The following is a 23417-nucleotide window of genomic DNA, read 5'->3' as shown; positions in this document are numbered from 1 at the left end:
GGCGCCCACAATGCATATAAGAGCCAAGGATTGAAGGGGATAGGGAGACAATTCATTCATAGGAGTGATTCACAAATAGGATTAGTTTAGTTTAGTTTTAGTTTCTAGAGAGAGAAATTCTCACTTCTCTCTAGAATTAGAATTAGGATTAGGTTTAGGTTAATCTCTCTTCTTAGATCTAGGTTTAATTCATACTTTGATTCAATTTTCCTTTATCAATTCTCAATCTTCTCATCTCTCTCTTTCTAGTTATGTGTTTTAATAACTGTAATTCTTCATTTTGTTTTGGATAGATTGTTGTTCCTTTATTTCCTTTCAATAATGCAATTTGAGGTAATTCATGATAATTGTGATTTCCTTGATTGTTGTTGATTAATTCTTTGCAATAATTGTAGTTAGATTCTACTCTTGTTGTCAATTTACTATGCTTTCCTTTTATGCCTTCCAAGTGTTTGATGAAATGCTTGGTAGGATTTTAGTGTAGCTTTTGTTCCTCTTGGCTTTGGTTGAGTAATTAGTGACTCTTGAGTTATCTAATCCTTTTGTTGATTGATAGTTAGAAGTTGCTAATTGATTTGAATACCTCTAAAGCTAGTCTTTCCTTTAGGAGTTGATTAGGACTTGAGGAATCAAATTGATTCATCCACTTGACTTTCCTCCATGGTTAGAGGTTAACTAAGTGGGAGCAATGGACAATTTGCCATCACAATTGAGGAGGATAACTAGGATAGGACTTCTAGTTCTCATATCTTGCCAAGAGCTTTGCTAGTTGTTAGTTTATTTTCTTTGCCATTTATATTTCTTGTCCAAAATCTTAAAAACCCCAAATATAACTCACAACCAATAACAAGACACTTTATTGCAATTCCTAGGGAGAACGACCCGAGGTTTAAATACTTCGGTTTATAGATTTTAGGGGTTTGTACTTGTGACAAACAAATTTTTGTATGAAAGGATTATTGTTGGTTTAGAGACTATACTTTACAACGAGATTTCATTAGTGAATTTAAAAACCGTCAAAAATCCAATCGTCAAAATGGCGCCGTTGCCGGGGAATTGCAATGTTGTTGTGTTATTGGTTATTGTACATATGTGAATATTGTAAAAAGGTTTATCTTTGTTTGTTTATTAATTTTTGTTAGTTTTATTTTGTTCTCTCACTATGAATTCTCACTTTGGCTTTGAGTTTGGTTCTAATTGTGTTGTAGGAAATGTGAACTTTAATAGCAACATGTACCATGGATGGAACCATCAAAGATGGGAGGAGCCTCCAGGAATTGATCACTCCTATTGGCAACAACCTCCGGATACTTATAGGTATAATTTCCATCCTAATGCATGTCAATTTAACGGCTATGATGACTCTTCTTGTGACACTCAACAATCACCATCATATGCCTATGAATCTCATCCTCAACATGAACCACAACCATTCTCACAAGCCTCTCCATACCAAGCACCTTCCTATGATCCATATCCATCATATGACCAATCATCCATACCATATTTTTATGACCATTATGAGCAAGAACCCTTAAAACCACCACAACCCTATCAAGATTACTCCCAAGAACCACCTCAATACACACCATCTCCACAATTTTACCAAGAAGAACCACCTTCCTATCATGAATCCTCTCTCCAAAATAATGAACCTTCCTACTCACCCCAAGCCCCAATAGATGATTCTCTTACCTTGCTACTTCAAGGACAAGCGGATATGCAAAGGAACACCTTAGAGTTTGTGACTAACTTGACCAAGGTAGTGCATACTTTAGCCTACAAATGTTTGAACACTCAAGGTGCTTCCCTAGCCACATATGAAGAATCCATTGAAGATCATAGCATGAAGGAGAGATTGGAAAACCCGGTGGAAAATGAGGGATGCTATTTTGTATTAGAGCAATTGGAGGAGCCTATGGTTATTGAAGAACGGGAAGAAATGGTTGAAGATCTAGGGGATGTTGAAAGTCCATGGGAATGTAGCATCATGGAGCACTTTCCCAAGAAGCTTGATATTGATGTTGAGGAGGGTGCGCAACCTCCAAGGCATGTCATAGTTGAAGACTTGGGAGAAGCTTATCAAGAGATGGATTCAATCATGGATGAATTCCTCTCTACAATCGAATCCTCTCCCATTGAACATGAAGTTGAAGTTATAGAAGAATGTGTACAACCTCCCGAAGATAACGAAAATGACATGGTGTATATCGAAATTGAAGAATACGAAGAGGTTGATCAAGAGATGAATTCATTCATCGATGAATTCCTATCCAAAGTTGAATCACCTCCCATTAAACAAAATGTCAACACCAAGCCATGTAACAAAAGGGAAAAGGCTGAAATTGAAGAAGCTTGTGAGAGGTGGAAACAACCAAAGAGGAGCACAAAGAGGTAGATCTTGCATTGTCTAAGTGTGGGGAAGTCTCCCTTCCCAAGTCACCATCCAACACAACATTTAAGTGGGTAAAATCTCTATCCCTAAGCTTTAATTTCTCACTTGAATATGGTTTAATTGAAAATGATGGTCAACTTAGAACTCTTTGTGGAATTAAAAGAAAGAATGAGTTGTGTAGTGATTGGAAAGTAGGTGTTAAGCTCATTAAGATCAAGGCCTCAAGGTATAGGGATGATGTTGGGACAAAGATCACCTTGTATGGATCTAGAAGGAAGTATTGGTGGAGTAAAAAGAATTCTGTATGTCCACCACATGTATGTCAACCACCCATCCGACAAAATCATGGAACTCAACTAACGGATGGATGCGAAAATAAGATATGGGATCCCGGTTCACTATGTGAAGACCAAATATGGGGACTCGTATTCTGGGTAGAACTCTACCCAAGCTTAATAAAAATGGTTGGAAATTCTGTCAACCAATTGAGACGCATAGATCCTTGGAGACTCAAGGATGAGTACAAACATAAGCCACCATGACAACAAGCCTCTCAAAGGTCCAACTTAAGGACTTAAACTAAAAGTGCTAGGTGGGAGACACCCCACCATGGTAAACTCTTTCCAATCTTTTACATTTACTTAATAAGTGATTTGAGTTACCATTGTAGGTAGATGTTTCATACAAATTGTTTGTACAACTTAATTGTAGCTTAGTCACATGCATGTTGTGTTTAGTAGTAGATGAATAATGTCAAAAATTGTATTTTTGTGAATTGTATGAATGATAGTTGAGTGAATAAGAGTTGTGAACACTAAAGGGAGCATCCAGCAATTTGTTTTCTGATAAAAAAAAAGAAAAAGGAAAAGAAAAAAAGGGGGTGGACGCGAGCGCACCATGTACGCGCACGCGTCCCTATAGGGATGCACCACGAGCCACATTCCCGAGAGTTGGGCCTCCCGTGGGCAAACATCATGCCTTGAGCCCGACACAATCCACGCGGACGCGCACAACGTGCGTGCGCGCCGTTTATAAGAATATGGACGTTCACGCGGACGCGCACATGCCGCGTCCGCGCCGATTTGCTGCTGCAATTGATTGAGCCAAACCCCAGAGAGTTGAGCCAATTCTGGGCTAGCTTTAAGCCCCAGGCCCAACTCGATCTGTGCGAGCGCACACATCACGCTAACGCGCCATTTCACGACTCGTCCATGTACGCGAACGCGCCCTGACCGCGCGCGCGCGTCCATGTGTGCTGCCACCAATCTAGGCCACGGACCCGAGAGTTGGGCGTACCTCAAGCCCATTCTAAGCCCCAGGCCCAATCCAATGTACGCGTGCGCGCACTCTACGCGCACGCGCCCATACCTATTCTGCCACCCACGCTAGAGCGCACTGCACGCCCACGCGTGGACCTCCAGATTCTCTCACTGCGCGCGGACGCGTACATGCCGCGTACGCGCCGATCTGATTGCGCGACTTCCAGGCCATTCTCCAGAGAGTTAGGCCTGCGTTGGGCCAACTCTAAGCCTCTAGCCCAACCCCATGCACGCGTGCGTGCGCTGTACGTGCACGCGTCCCTTCCTAATGTGCTCATCCACGTTCAAGCGTGTTGTACGCGCACGCGTAGGTCCCGAGTTTCATCAATCGACGCGGACGCGTAAGTGGCGCGCGCGCGTCGATTTAAAATCAGGGATAACCCTAAGACGCGAAGAGCGTTGCGCCGCAGCGCACTTCTTCCCTTTCCCCAACCTCCATCTCCTTCTTCCTCCTCTCTCTCTCCGTACTGCCCCTGTAACCACCGTCACCACCGCCGCGGCTGCCATTGCCCATCATCACCCTTCACCCTCTCCTTTCCTCAGTCGACTCGTCTTTCCCTTTCCTCCACTCACCTCTCTCTTTCCCCCTTCGGCCACACCACCGCGACCGTCCCTCCGCCGCCACCCCATCATTCCGCCGGCGACTGTCTCCCTCTTCTTTCCCCTCCTTCACATTCTCCTATCACTACCCTCTTTCACCGTCACCGACCCTCCCCTCCGTTCCTCTTTCTTCCGATTGCCCCCGCCGCCACTCATCTTTTCGGCCACCGTCCACGGCGGTGCAAGTGTTGTTTCTGCTGCCCCACTTCTTATTTCTCTTCCATATTCAATTCCTCTACTCCCAGGTTCCACTCGATATTTTTTCTGTTTCTCCTTTTTATTTTTCATTTCGGTTAGTTAATCTAATTGTATGTTAGTTAGTTTAAATTCAAATTTTGTATGCTAGGTTAGATAGAGATATTTGCGGTTAGGTAGCTAGGGCTGGATAGAGGATTCTAGGCCTGATAAGTGCTCCGTTCGTGCTTAATTTGCTGTCTGCTATTTGGATGTTGTATGCTGATGTTTGGACTGATTTTGTGCATTTCATGTTGCTTGAATGCTATACCACTGTCGCTTTGCCTATTTGATGATGTTTTCTATGCTAATTGTGATAATTTGCTATCCGGGACTGTCCAATTTTAAGCCGGAATGCTGCCCGATTTTCAAGGAAATTAGTTTCTTTTGGTCTTCATTTTAACTTTGGGCAACTTTCCATTTTCCTTTTGACTTCCCGGATTTGCACAATCATTGTGAACATGAGCCACAACTTTTCTTTTCATTATGCATAAATATCATCATATCACTAATCCACTTTTCTAACCTCATTAATTTCTTTAACCATCTAACTTCCGCTCACCTTTAACCTCCTTTAACAATTCTTTCAAAAATATGTTGTTATTATGGCCTTTTGAATATGAGTTGGTGATTTTAATGAAGCTTACTTTCTTGGTTTGCTTGTTCACTTTTGCATACTCTTTGCAACATCATGATTGTTTTGTAATTGTATCCTGAACATGCCTCCTTTGCTACATGCTAAATGTTTTCTATATCCTATCATATTTTTCAGGATGTCGGACAAAGGCAAAGCCATAGCCACTACCTCCAAGAAAAGAAAACACTCTACCCCCTCCATTCCTTCCATCTACAAGAACTATGCCAAGAACCCATTGAATGATGTGGACAAGGAAAATCAGCAGTTACCTTCTACCAATCCTGACAAATTCCCTAATCTCTACTGTGAGCTCCGATTTTCTAAATATCGAACTACAAAGCTGAACATTGAGAAAAAGTTGCTCCTCCCGACTGATGTGAGACGGTCTATTACCGGTCAGATCCTTGAGTTGGGTATTCACTTTGTTGACCGGGATTTGGGGGATATCAATGTATCTTGGGTGAAGGAATTTTACTGCAACTTCTTCCGTCCGACATTGGATTCGGTCCAGGTGAGGGGTAGGGAGATTATGATTACTGAGACTGCTATTGAGGAGGCGTTACAGTGCCGGCATGTCCCTGATGAGCTGTGTGCCCACCAGCAGGCTGAGTTGGCCATACACAGCATGACCTTCGATTATGAGGCACTCAGGACTGTCATTGGGTTACCAGATGCTACTTGGGTTATGGATGCCAACAACACCAAGCCGAAAGGGATGTTGTTTACTCATTTGACTAGGGAGGCCAAGACTTGGCAGATGATTTTTGCTTGCTATGTCCTTCCCACCACCCACTTCTCTGAGATTCCTATGGAGATGCTCCTACTGATTGGGTGTGTCATGGAGGGGAAGGAGGTCTCTTTCCCTAGGCTTATCAGACAGTGCATGTGGCGGGCGCATATTCGTGGCCTACTTCCATTTCCTACATTGGTCACGAGTATGGCGGCCCTAGCTGAGGTTCCATGGTTGGATGACGATGTGCGACCACCACCCCCTGATGCTAATGACAGGGAGGTTACTATTCCCTGGGGTGGTTGGGTGCATGAGCGACCGCCTCCTAGACGCCGCTCTCGGGCCAGAGCTGTCATCGGGACACCTTCACCATCAGCCCCTACAGCTGCCCCATCATCCTCTACAGCCGCAGCTCCTTCATCATCCACTGATCCACCAGCAGCACCTGAGCCTACTTATCTCCTAGTCCAGCGTCTTTTCCGGTTCTTAGAGCGTGAGAAACGCCATGTCAGACGCCGTTTGGATCGGATTGACCAGATGTTTGTGGCTCAGGGCCTTGAGCTGCCCCCGCTCCCCGATTCTCCGGCCTCCGATGAGCAGGATCATCAGGAGGAGGCTGCGGAGGCGCCGGTTCAGCAGGATACCCATGACACTACCGAGCCACCAGAGAATCATGAGGAGCCGGTCCCACAGTCAGAGCCAGAGCCTATCGTTGTACCTCCCACTGATCCTCCGGTTTAGCATCGAGGACGATGCTTGGTTTTAAGTGTGGGGAGGGCACCGGTAGCATTATTTGGGAACCGGTGAACTTTTCAGCCTAGTTATCCTATTTTGCACATTTTTGTATATATTTTGATGCACTTCTAGTTTGCTTTGGATACTGTTATTGCTTATTTTGGATTTTAGATATTTTGATGCTTTTGGATATTTTTAGATGTTTTGGATGATAGATTCCGTACTTTTAGTGGATTTTTCTTTATACATTTTTGTTTATCTTTACTTTTAGTTGTGGTTGTGATTAAAAATCATATTTTGGATTGCAAATATTTAGTCACCCTCTTTGCATAAGAAATTGGTTTAAAGTGAAAAAGGAAAGGGTGAACTAAGAAAATTTTTGAATTTTTCAATCACAACAATGCTTAGTCAAACATTGAAATTTTCCAAGGAGTTTAAATGTAGGGCATTGAACCAATTGATTGAAAGAAAATTTTTGGTAAAACTTGCTTGAATTTCATACTTTGTGAAGCATGTATTGAATTGAGAACACAAGCTTGTGAGACTTGAGCCTATTGATGTAGTTGCATTTTATAGCCACTTATTTTCCATTCTTGTGTGAAATTGCTCTCTTTCTATGATTGTAATCCTTGATTTGCTTGATTCTATATGTCCATTTATTTCTTGTATTTATGCATTTGTATGATTGAGGCCATTACTTCATTAGCCACTTACCCAAATAGCCAACCTTTTATTCTCCATTGTTAGCCAATTTTGAGCCTATGCTTAACCAACTTGTTCTCAATATAGCACATTACAAGCCCAAGGCGAAAAACCAATAAAAGTCCTTGTTTGGATCTTTGATTAGCCTAGGCTAGTGAGAGTGTTTATTATTCAAAGTTGGTGAGGCTTGGGAACATTGGATGGGATAAAAGGGGTAGTATACTTTCATGTTTAGGAATTGGGTACATACTCATGTATTGATCAAATGAATAGACCTTATGCATTGATGTTCTTGTATATAGTTTGACAAAAGAAAAAAGAAATGAAAAGAAATAAAAGTGAAAATGAGAAAAACAAAAAGGAAAAAAAAGGAAAAGAAAAGAAAAAATTGTATATGAAAAAAAAAGAGAAAACAATAAAAAGGGGACAAAATACCCCAAAGTGAAGTCAATAAAAAGGAATCAATGCATAGGTGTTATGAATCAAATAAGGATGCATGAATATGTAAGAAAAAAAAAGTGAAGAATGGGTAGTTAGAATAGTTTGAACTTGTATAGGTCATTATATAGTTAGGTGGGTAAGTCTATGCTAATCAAAGATTCAAATCTTAATCCACTTAACCATAAATGATTCTACCTTGACCCTAACCCCATTACAACCTAAGTGAAAGACCTCATGATGAATGTATGCATGCATTGAATAAATGTTGATTGTTAGAAGAAAATCAAATTTTGGAAAGCTTGATTAGAAGAGAATTGAGTGAATTGACCCTTAAACACTTGAGTGAATAGAGCGGACATACAAATCCGGTGAGGGTTCAAAAGTTCAATCACATGTGTTCACCCATATTATCTATATTCTTGCAAGTTTAAATTCTTTTTGATAATTCAATACAATTGTGGTTTGGAATTAATTCCTATTGCCTAGCCCTTGTGCTTACACATGCTCTCTTGGCAATTTGATATGTTTGAATTAAGCATTTGCATTCACCTTAGGTAGTTGCATTTAGATAGGATTCATATAGTCTAGATTGCATTCAATAAATGTCATAACCTTTGGTTCCTTCTTAATTTAGCATGAGGACATGCTAAGGCTTAAGTGTGGGGAGGTTGACAAACCCCAATTTGACGGTTTGTTGTGTATTGAATTTAGAGTATTTTGATAACCTTTTGTCACATTTAGCCTATGAATTAGCATGGTTTTGTTATCTCTCCCATATTTGTGCTTAAGTGTAAAAACATGCTTTTTGATGAGCGGATAATTTATACGCTTTTTGGCATTGTTTTTATATAGTTTTTAGTAAGTTTAAGCTACTTTTAGGGATGTTTTCATTAGTTTTTATGTTAAATTCACATTTCTGGACTTTACTATGAGTTTGTGTGTTTTTCTGTGATTTCAGGTAAATTCTAGCTGAAATTGAGGGACTTGAGCAAAACTCTAAAGAAGGCTGACAAAAGGACTGCTGATGTTGTTGGAATCTGACCTCCCTGCACTCGAAATGGATTTTCTGGAGCTACAGAACTCCAATTGGCGCGCTCTCAACGGCGTTGGAAAGTAGACATCCAGGGCTTTCCAGCAATATATAATAGTTCATGCTTTATTCGAAGATTGACGACGTAACTTGGCATTGAACGCCAAGTTCATGCTGCTGTCTGGAGTTAAACGCCAGAAAAACGTCATGATCCGGAGTTGAACGCCCAAAACACGTCATAACTCGGAGTTCAACTCCAAGAGAAGCCTCAGCTCGTGGATTGATCAAGCTCAGCCCAAGCATACACCAAGTGGGCCCCGGAAGTGGATTTATGCATCAAATACTTACTCATGTAAACCCTAGTAGCTAGTCTAAGTATAAATAGGATAAGTTACTATTGTATTAGACATCTTTTGACAGTTTAATCTCTTGAATATTCGGTCACTTGATCATGGAAAGGGCTGGCCATTCGGCCATGCCTGAACTCTTTGCTTATGTATTTTCAACGGTGGAGTTTCTGCACACCATAGATTAAGGGTGTGGAGCTTTGCTGTACCTCAAGTATTAATGCAATTCTATTTTCTTTTATTCAAATCTCTCTTATTCTTATTCCAAGATATTCATTCGCACCCAAGAACATGATGAGTGTAATGATGAAAGTGACGATCATTATCATTCTCACTTATGAACGCACGTGATTGACAACCACTTCCGTTCTACATGCAACCGAGCTTGAATGTGTATCTCTTAGATTCCCCAACAGAATCTTTGTGGTATAAGTTAGATAGATGGCGGCATTTATGAGGATCCAGAAAGTCTCACCTTGTCTGTGGTATTCCGAGTAGGATCCTGGGAATCCGGAAGGTCTCACCTTGTCTGTGGTATTCCGAGTAGGATTCCGGTAATGAATGACTGTGACGTGCTTCAAACTTGCAAGTGCTGGGCGTTAGTGACAGACGCAAAAGAATCAAGGGATTCTATTCCAGTAGGAGCAGGAACCAACCAGTGATTAGCCGTGCTGTGACAGAGTGCGTGAGCGTAGTTTTCACTGCGAGGATGGGATGTAGCCATCAACCATGGGTGATGCCTCCAGACGATTAGCCATGCGAGTGACAGCCGCATAGGATCATTTTCCCAAGAGGATTGAAAGTAGCCACCGCTGATGGTGAACCCCTATACACAGCTTGCCATGGAAAGGAGTAAGAAGGATTGGGTTGAAGCAGTAGGAGAGCAGACGTCCTTGAGTCATGCAGTATCTCCATCCGCTTATCTGAAATTCCCACCAATGAGTCTGCATAAGTATTCTATCCCTTTTATTATTTATTTTCTTATTTCTATTTTCGAAACCCATAAACCAATTTAATCTGCCTAACTGAGATTTACAAGGTGACCATAGCTTGCTTCATACCAACAATCTCTGTGGGATCGACCCTTACTCACGTAAGGTTTATTACTTAGACGACCCAGTACACTTGCTGGTTAGTTGAACGGAGTTGTGAGCTTCTCTAACAGTGCCTGAAACTCTTTTATCACAATTTCGTCCACCAAGTTTTTGGCGCCGTTGCCGGGGATTGTTCGAGTATGAACAACTGACGGTTCATCTTGTTGCTCAGATTAGGTAATTTTCTTTTCAAAAATCTTTTTCAAAATTTTTTCTTTCCTTTTTCGTTTTTCAAAAATGTTTTTCGAAAAAAATCAATAAAAATACAAAAAAAATTAGAAAATCATAAAAACCAAAAAAAAAATTTTGTGTTTCTTGTTTGAGTCTTGTGTTAATTTTTAAGTTTGGTGTCAATTGCATGCTTTTAAAATTTTTCTTGCATTTTTTCGAAAATCTCATGCATTCATAGTGTTCTTCATGATCTTCAAGTTGTTCTTGATAAGTCTTCTTGTTTGATCTTGATGATTTCTTGTTTTGTGTTGGTTGTTGTTTTTCATGTACATTTTTGCATTCATATTTTCCATGCATTAAAAATTTCTATGTTTGGTGTCTTGTATGTTTTCTTTGCATCAAAAATTTTTCAAAATTATGTTCTTGATGTTCATCATGATCTTCAAAGTGTTCTTGGTGTTCATCTTGACATTCATAGCATTCTTGCATGCATCTTGTGTCTTGATCCAAAATTTTCATGTTTTGGGTCATTTTTGTGTTTTTCTTTAAAAATTCAAAAAAATCAAAAATATATCTTCTCCTTATTTCCCTCCAAAATTTCAAAATTTTGGGTTGACTTGGTCAAAAATTTTTAAAATTAGTTGTTTCTTACAAGTCAAGTCAAAATTTCAATTTTAAAAATCTTATCTTTTCAAAATCTTTTTTCAAAAATCATATCTCTTTAATTTTTTTATAAATTTCGAAAATTTCAAAAATCTTTTTCAAAATATTTTCAAAATCTTTTTCTTATCTTTATATCAAATTTTCGAAAATTAGATAACAATTAATGTGATTGGTTCAAAAATTTGAAGTTTGTTACTTTCTTGTTAAGAAAGATCAATCTTTAAGTTCTAGAATCTTATCTTGTAGTTTCTTGTTAGTTAAGTCTTTTTAAAAAAAATTAAATCTTTTTCAAAATATCTTTTTATTAAAATTTTTTATCTTATCTTTTTATCTTTTATCTTATCTTTTTCAAAAATTTTATCTTTTTCAAAATTTGATTTCAAAATATCTTATCTAACTTCTTATCTTCTTATCTTTTTCAAATTTGATTTCAAATCTTTTTCAATCAACTAACTAACTTTTTGTTTGTTTCTTATCTTTTTCAAAACCACCTAACTACTTTTCCCTCTCTAATTTTCGAAAATTCTCCCTCTCTTTTTCAAAAATTCTTTTTGTTTTAAATTTTTAATTTTAATTATATTTCATCTTTAATTTTCGAAAATACTAACCCCTTTTTCAAAATTTATTTTTGAAATCTTCCTTCTCTTCTCTTATTCTATTTAATTAATTAATTACTAACACTTCTCTTCACCTCTCTTCATCTAAAAATCCGAATCCATCCTTCTACATTCTTCTACCCCCTTCTTCTTCTACTAACATAAAGGAATCTCTATACTGTGACATAGAGGATTCCTCTTTCTTTTCTTGTTTTCTTCTCTTTCATATGAGCAGGAACAGGAAAAAAGGCACTCTTGTTGAAGTTGATCCAGAACCTGAAAGGACTCTGAAGAGAAAATTAAGAGAAACTAAATTACAACAATCTAGAAATAACCTTTCAGAAATTTTCGAACAAGAGAAGGAGATGGCAGCCGAAAATAATAATAATAATGCAAGGAGAATGCTTGGTGACTTCACAAAGCCAACGTCCAAGTTTGATGGAAGAAGCATCTCCATTCCTGCCATTGGAGCCAATAACTTTGAGCTTAAGCCTCAACTAGTTGCATTAATGCAACAAAACTGCAAGTTTTATGGACTTCCATCTGAAGATCCTTATCAGTTTTTAACTGAGTTCTTGCAGATCTGTGAGACTGTAAAGACAAATGGAGTTAATCCTGAAGTCTACAAACTCATGCTTTTCCCTTTTGCTATAAGAGACAGAGCTAGAATATGGTTGGATTCACAACCTAAGGATAGCCTGGACTCCTGGGATAAGCTGGTCACTGCTTTCTTAGATAAATTCTTTCCTCCTCAAAAGCTGAGCAAGCTGAGAGTGGATGTTCAAACCTTCAAGCAAAAAGATGGTGAATCCCTCTATGAAGCTTGGGAAAGATACAAGCAGTTGACCAAAAGATGTCCATCTGACATGTTTTCAGAATGGACCCTATTAGATATATTCTATTATGGTCTCTCTGAATTTTCAAAAATGTCCCTGGATCATTCTGCAGGTGGATCTATTCACCTGAAGAAAACACCTGAAGAGGCTCAAGAACTCATTGACATGGTTGCAAACAACTAGTTCATGTATACCTCTGAGAGGAATTCCGTGAATAATGGGATACCTCAGAAGAAAGGAGTTCTTGAAATTGATGCTCTGAATGCCATATTGGCTCAGAACAAAATGTTGACTCAACAGGTCAACATAATCTCTCAAAATCTGAATGGATTGCAACATGCATCCAACAGTACTAGAGAGGCAGCTTCTGAAGAAGCTTATGATCCTGAGAACCCTGCCATGGCAGAGGTTAATTACATGGGTGAACCTTATGGAAACACCTATAACCCATCATGGAGAAATCATCCAAATTTCTCCTGGAAGGATCAACAAAAGCCTCAACAAGGCTTTAACAATGGTGGACGCAATAGGCTGAGTAATAATAAGCCATATCCATCATCTTCTCAGCAACAGACAGAGAATTCTGAACAAAACACTTCTAATTTAGCCAATATAGTCTCTGATCTGTCAAAGGCCACTTTCAGTTTCATGAATGAAACAAGATCCTCCATTAGAAATTTGAAGGCACAAGTGGGCCAGCTGAGTAAGAAAGTCATTGAAACTCCTCCCAGTATTCTCCCAAGCAATACAGAAGAGAATCCAAAAGGAGAGTGCAAGGCCATTGATTTGATCAAAGTGGCCGAATGCACTAGGGAGGAGGAGGACGAAAATCCTAGTGAGGAAGACCTCCTGGGACGTCCTTCAAGCAAGAAGGAGTTTCCTATTAAGGATCTAGAGGAATCTGAGGCTCATATAGAGACCATAGAGATTCCATTAAATCTCCTTCTGCCATTCATGAGCTCTGAAGACTATTCTTCCTCTGAAGAGGATGAAGATGTGACTGGAGAGCAAGTTGCTCAATATTTAGGAGCTATCATGAAGCTGAATGCCAAGCTGTTTGGTAATGAGACTTGGGAAAGTGAACCTCCCTTGCTTATTAGTGAACTAGATACTTGGATTCAGAAAACTCTACCTCAAAAGAAACAAGATCCTGGCAAGTTCTTAATACCTTGTACCATTGGCACCATGAGCTTTGAAAAAGCTCTATGTGATCTGGGGTCAGGGATAAATCTTATGCCACTCTCTGTAATGGAAAAGCTGGGGATCATTGAGGTACAACCTGCCTTGTTCTCATTGCAATTGGCAGATAAGTCATTAAGACAAGCTTATGGAATAATAGGGGACGTGCTAGTAAAGGTTGAAGGCCTTTACATCCCTGCTGATTTCATAATCCTAGACACTAGGAAGGAAGATGATGAATGCATCATCCTAGGAAGACCTTTCCTAGCCACAGCAGGAGCTGTGATAGATGTCAACAGAGGAGAATTAGTCTTTCAATTGAATGGGGACTACCTTGTGTTTAAAGCACATGGCCATCCCTCTGTGACAAAAGAGAGTAAGCAGGAAGAGCTTCTCCCAGTTCAGAGTCAAGAAGAGCCCACACAGTCAAACTCTAAGTTTGGTGTTGTGAAGCCACAACCAAACTCTAAGTTTGGTGTTCAAACCCCATATCCAAACTCTAAGTTTGGTATTGGGACCACACTAAAATTGACCTGATCACCTTGTGGCTCTATGAGAGCCACTGTCAAGCTAATTGACATTAAAGAAGCGCTTGTTGGGAGGCAACCCAATTTTATTTATCTAATTTTTATTTTATTTTGTTCTATTGTTATTTTGTGTTTTATTAGGTACATGATCATGAGGAGTCACGAAAAAATCAAAAAAATTAAAAACAGAGTCAAAAACAGAAGAAAAAAATTTTTCACCCTGGAGATAGCGCAGACTGGCGTTCAACGCCAGTAAGATGCATCTGGCTGGCGTTCAACGCCAGAACAGAGCACCATTCTGGCGCTGAACGCCAGAAACAAGCAACATCCTGGCGCTGAACGCCAAGAATGTGCCCAGAGAGGAAAAACTGGCGCTGAACGCCAGTAACAAGCATGAAACTGGCGTTCAACGCCAGAAACATGCTTTACATGGGCGTTGAACGCCCAGAACGTGCACCAATGGGTGTTTAAACGCCAGAATGGTGTGCCAAGGCAATTTACATGCCTATTTGGTGCAGGGATGGAATTCCTTGACACCTCAGGACCTGTGGACCCCACAGGATCATCTCAGGATCTGTGGACCTCACAGGATCCCCACCTACCTCGCCCTCTCTCTTTCCATTCATGGTCATTCCTTCTATTTTTCATTCACCGCCTACATCTATCCACTCTTTCCCATACACCCCACCTACCTTTACAATTCAACTTCTCTTTCCCACCCAATCCCACCCATATAGCCGAATCCATCTCCCCTCACTCACCTCTATTTTCTTCTTCTTCTTCTTCCTCTCTTCTTTCTTCTCTTGCTCGAGGGCGAGCAATATTTTAAGTTTGGTGTGGTAAAAGCATAGCTTTTTTGCTTTTCCATTACCATTAATGGCACCTGAGGCCAGAGAAACCTCAAAGGGAAGACAAAAGCTTCCACCTCTGAGTCTTGGGAGATGGAAAGACTACAAGCCGTCATAGCTCAGTGGTAGAACATGTGGCTGCAAATCAAGAGATCCCTGAGATACCTCAGGGAATAAGTTATCCTCCACACAAATATTGGAAGCAACTAAGGGTAAAAACACCAAAATTACTAGGAATCATTCAACAGAAGCAAGGAAGAGACATAGAGGAGCTCAAAAAGCATTGGACCTTCAAGAAGGCGCCACCCTCACTCAGGTGGATTCATTCCTTGTTCTTTATTTCTTTCTGTTTTCGGTTTTTAATGTTGTGTTTATCTATGTTTTGTGTCTCTACTTCATGATCATTAGTATGTAACCATGCCTTAAGGCTATGAATAAAATCCATTAATCCTTCACCTCTCTTAAATGAAAAATGTTTTAATTCAAAAGAACAAGAAGTACATGAATTTTGAATTTATCCTTGAATTTAATTTAATTATATTGATGTGGTGGCAATACTTCTTGTTTTCTGAATGAATGCTTGAACAGTGCATATTTTTGATCTTGTTGTTTATGAGTGTTAAAATTGTTGGCTCTTGAAAGAATGATGAACAAAGAGAAATGTTATTGATGATCTGAAAAATCATGAAATTGATTCTTGAAGCAAGAAAAAGCAGTGAAAAAGGAAGCTTGCGAAAAAAAAAGTGGCAAAAAAAAATAGAAAGAAAAAGAAGGAGCAGTAGAAAAAGCCAATAGCCCTTAAAACCAAAAGGCAAGGGTAAAAAGGATCCAAGGCTTTGAGCATCAATGGATAGGAGGGCCCAAGGAAATAAAATCCAGGCCTAAGCGGCTAAATCAAGCTGTCCCTAACCATGTGCTTGTGTCATGAATGTCCAAGTGAAAAGCTTGAGACTAAGTGGTTAAAGTCGTGATCCAAGGCAAAAGAGTGTGCTTAAGAGCTCTGGACACCACTAACTGGGGACTCTAGCAAAGCTGAGTCACAATCTAAAAAGGTTCACCCAGTTATGTGTCTGTGGCATTGATGTATCCGGTGGTAATACTGGAAAACAAAGTGCTTAGGGCCACGGCCAAGACTCATAAGTAGCTGTGTTCAAGAATCAACATGCTTAACTAGGAAAGTCAATAACACTATCCGAAATTCTAAGTTCCCAGAGACGCCAATCACTCTGAACTTCAAAGGAAAAAGTGAGATGCCAAAACTATTCAGAAGCAAAAAGCTACAAGTCCCGCTCATCTAATTAAATTAATATTCATTGATATTCTGGAATTTATAGTATATTCTCTTCTTTTATCCTATTTGATTTTCAGTTGCTTGGGGACAAGCAACAATTTAAGTTTGGTGTTGTGATGAGCGGATAATTTATACGCTTTTTGGCATTGTTTTTATATAGTTTTTAGTAAGTTTAAGCTACTTTTAGGGATGTTTTCATTAGTTTTTATGTTAAATTCACATTTCTGGACTTTACTATGAGTTTGTGTGTTTTTCTGTGATTTCAGGTAAATTCTGGCTGAAATTGAGGGACTTGAGCAAAACTCTAAAGAAGGCTGACAAAAGGACTGCTGATGCTGTTGGAATCTGACCTCCCTGCACTCGAAATGGATTTTCTGGAGCTACAGAACTCCAATTGGCGCGCTCTCAACGGCGTTGGAAAGTAGACATCCAGGGCTTTCCAGCAATATATAATAGTCCATGCTTTATTCGAAGATTGACGACGTAACTTGGCGTTGAGCGCCAAGTTCATGCTGCTGTCTGGAGTTAAACGCCAAAAAAACGTCATGATCCGGAGTTGAACGCCCAAAACACGTCATAACTCGGAGTTCAACTCCAAGAGAAGCCTCAGCTCGTGGATTGATCAAGCTCAGCCCAAGCATACACCAAGTGGGCCCCGGAAGTGGATTTATGCATCAAATACTTACTCATGTAAACCCTAGTAGCTAGTCTAAGTATAAATAGGATAAGTTACTATTGTATTAGACATCTTTTGACAGTTTAATCTCTTGAATATTCGGTCACTTGATCATGGAAAGGGCTGGCCATTCGGCCATGCCTGAACTCTTTGCTTATGTATTTTCAACGGTGGAGTTTCTGCACACCATAGATTAAGGGTGTGGAGCTCTGCTGTACCTCAAGTATTAATGCAATTCTATTTTCTTTTATTCAAATCTCTCTTATTCTTATTCCAAGATATTCATTCACACCCAAGAACATGATGAGTGTAATGATGAAAGTGACGATCATTATCATTCTCACTTATGAACGCACGTGATTGACAACCACTTCCGTTCTACATGCAACCGAGCTTGAATGTGTATCTCTTAGATTCCCCAACAAAATCTTCGTGGTATAAGTTAGATAGATGGCGGCATTTATGAGGATCCGGAAAGTCTCACCTTGTCTGTGGTATTCCGAGTAGGATCCTGGGAATCCGGAAGGTCTCACCTTGTCTGTGGTATTCCGAGTAGGATTTCGGTAATGAATGACTGTGACGTGCTTCAAACTTGCAAGTGCTGGGCGTTAGTGATAGACGCAAAAGAATCAAGGGATTCTATTCCAGTAGGAGCAGGAACCAACCAGTGATTAGCCGTGCTGTGACAGAGTGCGTGAGCATAGTTTTCACTGCGAGGATGGGATGTAGCCATCAACCATGGGTGATGCCTCCAGACGATTAGCCATGTGAGTGACAGCCGCATAGGATCATTTTCCCGAGAGGATTGAAAGTAGCCACCGCTGATGGTGAACCCCTATACACAGCTTGCCATGGAAAGGAGTAAGAAGGATTGGGTTGAAGCAGTAGGAGAGCAGACGTCCTTGAGCCATGCAGTATCTCCATCCGCTTATCTGAAATTCCCACCAATGAGTCTGCATAAGTATTCTATCCCTTTTATTATTTATTTTCTTATTTCTATTTTCGAAACCCATAAACCAATTTAATCTGCCTAACTGAGATTTACAAGGTGACCATAGCTTGCTTCATACCAACAATCTCTGTGGGATCGACCCTTACTCACGTAAGGTTTATTACTTGGACGACCCAGTACACTTGCTGGTTAGTTGAACGGAGTTGTGAGCTTCTCTAATAGTGCCTGAAACTCTTTTATCACAATTTTGTCCACCACTTTTCAATCCTTATTTTGATAAATTCTAATTTCTCTTTGATTCCATAAGATGCCTTGATGTGTTTGCTAGTAATTACAGGATTGAAATAGGCTAGGCATGGATCAAAGGAAGCAAGGAAGGAAGCATGCAAGTGTGGAGAAGCACAAAAAGCCAAAGAGTTGATCTAGGCCAAGCACGCGTACGCGCACAAGGCGCTCGCGCGCACATTGCGAAACAGGCCAAGGACGCGCACGCGTACCGTGCGCGCACGCGCCAATGATGGCACATGACCTCACTAATGCAACACGTGCCTGGCGATTTTGGAGGGTTTCAGCAACCAACTTTGGCGCCCACAATGCATATAAGAGCCAAGGATTGAAGGGATAGGGAGACAATTCATTCATAGGAGTGATTCACAAATAGGATTAGTTTAGTTTAGTTTTAGTTTCTAGAGAGAGAAATTCTCACTTCTCTCTAGAATTAGAATTAGGATTAGGTTTAGGTTAATCTCTCTTCTTAGATCTAGGTTTAATTCATACTTTGATTCAATTTTCCTTTATCAATTCTCAATCTTCTCATCTCTCTCTTTCTAGTTATGTGTTTTAATAACTGTAATTCTTCATTTTGTTTTGGATAGATTGTTGTTCCTTTATTTCCTTTCAATAATGCAATTTGAGGTAATTCATGATAATTGTGATTTCCTTGATTGTTGTTGATTAATTCTTTGCAATAATTGTAGTTAGATTCTACTCTTGTTGTCAATTTACTATGCTTTCCTTTTATGCCTTCCAAGTGTTTGATGAAATGCTTGGTAGGATTTTAGTGTAGCTTTTGTTCCTCTTGGCTTTGGTTGAGTAATTAGTGACTCTTGAGTTATCTAATCCTTTTGTTGATTGATAGTTAGAAGTTGCTAATTGATTTGAATACCTCTAAAGCTAGTCTTTCCTTTAGGAGTTGATTAGGACTTGAGGAATCAAATTGATTCATCCACTTGACTTTCCTCCATGGTTAGAGGTTAACTAAGTGGGAGCAATGGACAATTTGCCATCACAATTGAGGAGGATAACTAGGATAGGACTTCTAGTTCTCATATCTTGCCAAGAGCTTTGCTAGTTGTTAGTTTATTTTCTTTGCCATTTATATTTCTTGTCCAAAATCTTAAAAACCCCAAATATAACTCACAACCAATAACAAGACACTTTATTGCAATTCCTAGGGAGAACGACCCGAGGTTTAAATACTTCGGTTTATAGATTTTAGGGGTTTGTACTTGTGACAAACAAATTTTTGTATGAAAGGATTATTGTTGGTTTAGAGACTATACTTTACAACGATATTTCATTAGTGAATTTCTAAACCGTCAAAAATCCAATCGTCACCCATCATACAACTCCCTATCCCACCCACTCAAATTCAAACCATTCCCTCCCAAACCCAACCCCTATCACATGGATTCCCTCTCACCCTTACCCTTTCTTTCTTCTTTTGCTCGAGAACGAGCAAACCTTTAAAGTTTGGTGTGGGAAAAAGCCTTGCTTTTTATTTTTTCATAACCATTAATGGCACCTAAGGCCGAAGAAATCTCTAGGAAGAGGAAAAGAAAGGAAGTTGCTTCCAACTCTGAGTCATGGGAGATGGAGAGATTCATCTCAAAAGTCCATCACTAGAAAGAAGATAGAGAAAACAAGAAAGCCCACTCATAGAAGTCCCTCATCAAGAAATCCTTGAGATGCCTCAAGGGATGCATTTTCCTCCACACAACTATTGGGAGCAACTCAACACCTCTTTAGGAGATTTGAGTTCCAATATGGAGCAACTAAGGATGGAGCTCCAAGAGCACTCCATTATCCTCCATGAAATTAGAGAAGACCAAAGAGCTATGAGGGAGGAGCAACAAAGGAAAGAAAGAGATATTGAGGAGCTCAAGCACTCCATAGGATCTTCAAGAGGAAGAACTAGTCGCCATCACTAAGGTGGACCCGTTCTTTAATTTTCTTGTTCTTATTTTTCTGTTTTTTCGGTTTCCTATGCTTGATGTTTTGTCCATGTTTGTGTCTTTATTACATGATCATTAGTGTCTAGTGTCTATGCCTTGAAGCTATGAATGTCCCATGAATCCTTCACCTTTCTTAATTGAAAAATGTTTCTAATTGCAAAAGAATAAGAAGTACATGAATTTCGAATTCTATCTTTAAATTAGTTTAATTATTTTGATGTGGCAATACTTTTTGTTTTCTGAATGAATGCTTGAACATTGCATATTTTTTGTTAGTGAAGTTTATGAATGTTAAAATTGTTGGCTCTTGAAAGAATGATGAAAAAAGAGAAATGTTATTGATAATCTGAAAAATCATAAAATTGATTCTTGAAGTAAGAAAAAGTAGTGAAAAATACAAAGATTGCGAAAAATAAAGAAAAAAAGAGGAAGGAAAAAAGAAAAAGCAAGCAGAAAAAGCCAATAACCCTTTAAACTAAAAGGCAAGGATAAAAAAGATCCAAGGCTTTGAGCATCAGTGGATAAGAGGGCCCAAAGGAATAAAATCCTGGCCTAAGCGGCTAATTCAAGCTGTCTATAACCATGTGCTTGTGTCATGAAGGTCCAAGTGAAAAGCTTGAGACTGAGTGGTTAAAGTCATGATCCAAAACAAAAAGAGTGTGCTTAAGAACTTTGGACACCTCTAACTTGGGACTCTAGCAAAGCTGAGTCACAATCTGAAAAGGTTCACCTAGTTATGTGTCTGTGGCATTTATGTATCCGGTGGTAATACTGGAAAACAAGATGCTTAGGGTCACGGCCAAGACTCATAAGTAGCTGTGTTCAAGAATCAACATACTGAACTAGGAGAATCAATAATACTATCTTAATTCTGAGTTCCTATAGATGCCAATCATTCTAAATTTCAAAGGATCAAAGTGAGATGCCAAAACTGTTCAGAAGCAAAAAGCTACAAGTCCCACTCATCTAATTAGAACTAAGCTTCATTGATATTTTGGGATTTATTGTATATTCTCTTCTTTTTATCTTATTTTGTTTTTAGTTGCTTGGGGACAAGCAACAATTTAAGTTTGGTGTTGTGATGAGCGGATAATTTATATGCTTTGTTGCCATTGTTTTTAGGTAGTTTCTAGTATGTTTTTGTCACTTTTAGTATATTTTTATTAGTTTTTATGAAAAATTCACATTTTTGGAATTTACTATGAGTTTGTGTGTTTTTCTGTGATTTCAAGTATTTTCTGGCTGAAATTGAGGGACCTGAGTAAAAATCTGATTCAGAGGCTGAGAAAGGACTGCAGATGCTGTTGGATTCTGACCTCCCTGCACTCGAAGTGGATTTTCTGGAGCTACTGAAGCCCAATTGGTGCGCTATCAATTGCGTTGGAAAGTAGACATCTTGGACTTTCCAGAAATGTCCATACTTTGCCCGAGATTTGATGGCCCAAACTGGCGTCCAAATGCCTATCAGAGACCCTTTTCTGGCGTAAAACGCCAGAATTGGCACCAAAGCTGGAGTTAAACGCCCAAACTGGCACCCAAGCTAGCATTTAACTACAAGGATGGCCTATGCACGTGAAATCTTCAAAGCTCAGCCCAAACACAGACCAAGCGGGTCCCAAAAGTGGATTTCTGCACTATCTACTCATTTTTTGTAAACCCTAGTAACTAGTTTAATATAAATAGCACTTTTTACTATTGTGTAAGGGACTTTTTCCCCTGTTTTCAAACCATTATGCCATTTGGGAGGCTGGCCATTCGGCCATGCCTAGACCTTTTGTTCCTATGTATTTTCAATGGTGGAATTTCTACACCTCATAGATTAAGGTGAGGAGCTCTACTGTTCCTCATGAATTAATGCAAGTACTATTGTTTTTCCTTCAATTCATGCCTACTTCTTCTCCAAGATATACTCTCGTACTTAATTCAATTAAATTAGACTGAAGGGGTGATCCGCGACAATCACCCACTATCTTCAGTACTTGCTTAGCCAAGATCCGCGTGCCTGACAACCACAAAGCGGTCTACATGATGTTCAACGTAGTCATTGGACGCCAGCCGGAGTATACTCTCTTGGGTCTCTGATCCACAGATTCGCATCGTCTCTCCTAACAACAGAGCATCCGACCCGTGATTAGGATCTTCGTGGTATAGGCTAGAATCAATAGACAACATTCCTGAGATCCAGAAAGTCTAAACCTTGTCTGTGGTATTCCGAGTATGATCTGGGAAGGGATGACTGTTAGGAGCTTCAAACTCACGAATGTTGGGCGCAGTGACAGTGTGCAAAAGGATCAATGGATCTTATTCTGACACAAGTGAGAACCGACAGATGATTAACCCTGCAGTAGCTGTGCCTGGTATTTTTCATCCGAGACGAGAAATCCGACAGTTGATTAGCTGTACAGAAATCGTAGTCGGACCATTTTCACTGAGAGGATCATACAGCTTGCCATGGAAGGGAAGACGCATGATTGGATGAAGACAACAGGAATGCAGAGGTTCAGAAGCAACAAAGCATCTCCAAACGCTTATCTGAAATTCCCACCAATGAATTACATAAGTATCTCTATGTTATTTTCAGTTTTATTATCATTTAATTATCAAATCCTCATAACCATTTGAATCAGCCTGACTGAGATTTACAAGATGACCATAGCTTGCTTCAAGCCGACAATCTCCATGGGATCGACCCTTACTCACGTAAGGTATTACTTGGACGACCCAGTGCACTTGTTGGTTAGTTGTGTGGAGTTATGAAAAGTGTGATCACAATTTTGTGTACCAAAAATCCACCTTGTAAGTCGTACCACGTTATTACCATTGACTTATGAATCGAGTATAAGGATTTGAATATTAGGGTGTTACAAGAACCAAGCACATTGAAGTAAGATATCATTTTATTAGAGAGCATGTACAAAAAGGTTACTATTGATATTTGGTGCACGAAATTGTGATCAATACTTTTCACAAATCAAATAATCCCCGGTAATGAATCCAAAAACTTGGTGTTCAATACCATGGCATAAACACAACTTCGCACAACTAACCAGCAAGTGTACTGGGTCGTCCAAGTAATAAACCTTACGCGAGTAAGGGTCGATCCCACAGAGATTGTTGGTATGAAGCAAGCTATGGTCACCTTGTAAATCTTAGTCAGGCAAACTCAAATGGGTATGGTGA

The 23417-nt window shown here is 39.7% G+C and overlaps 1 non-coding gene across 1 annotated transcript; it reads right to left on the bottom strand.

Moving 5' to 3' along the window:
- Window positions 1-12458: 12458 nt before the first annotated feature.
- Window positions 12459-12562, bottom strand: LOC112700543 (small nucleolar RNA R71). The gene has a single exon (XR_003153450.1). It is a non-coding gene; the product is annotated as a small nucleolar RNA R71 (small nucleolar RNA).
- Between the last annotated feature and the right edge of the window lie 10855 nt (window positions 12563-23417).

This window comes from Arachis hypogaea, chromosome 6 (genome assembly GCF_003086295.3).
Source record: "Arachis hypogaea cultivar Tifrunner chromosome 6, arahy.Tifrunner.gnm2.J5K5, whole genome shotgun sequence".
Classification (NCBI taxonomy): domain Eukaryota; kingdom Viridiplantae; phylum Streptophyta; class Magnoliopsida; order Fabales; family Fabaceae; genus Arachis; species Arachis hypogaea.
Note: the sequence above shows the minus strand (reverse complement) of the source record. Positions and strands in the feature narration are given on the sequence as shown.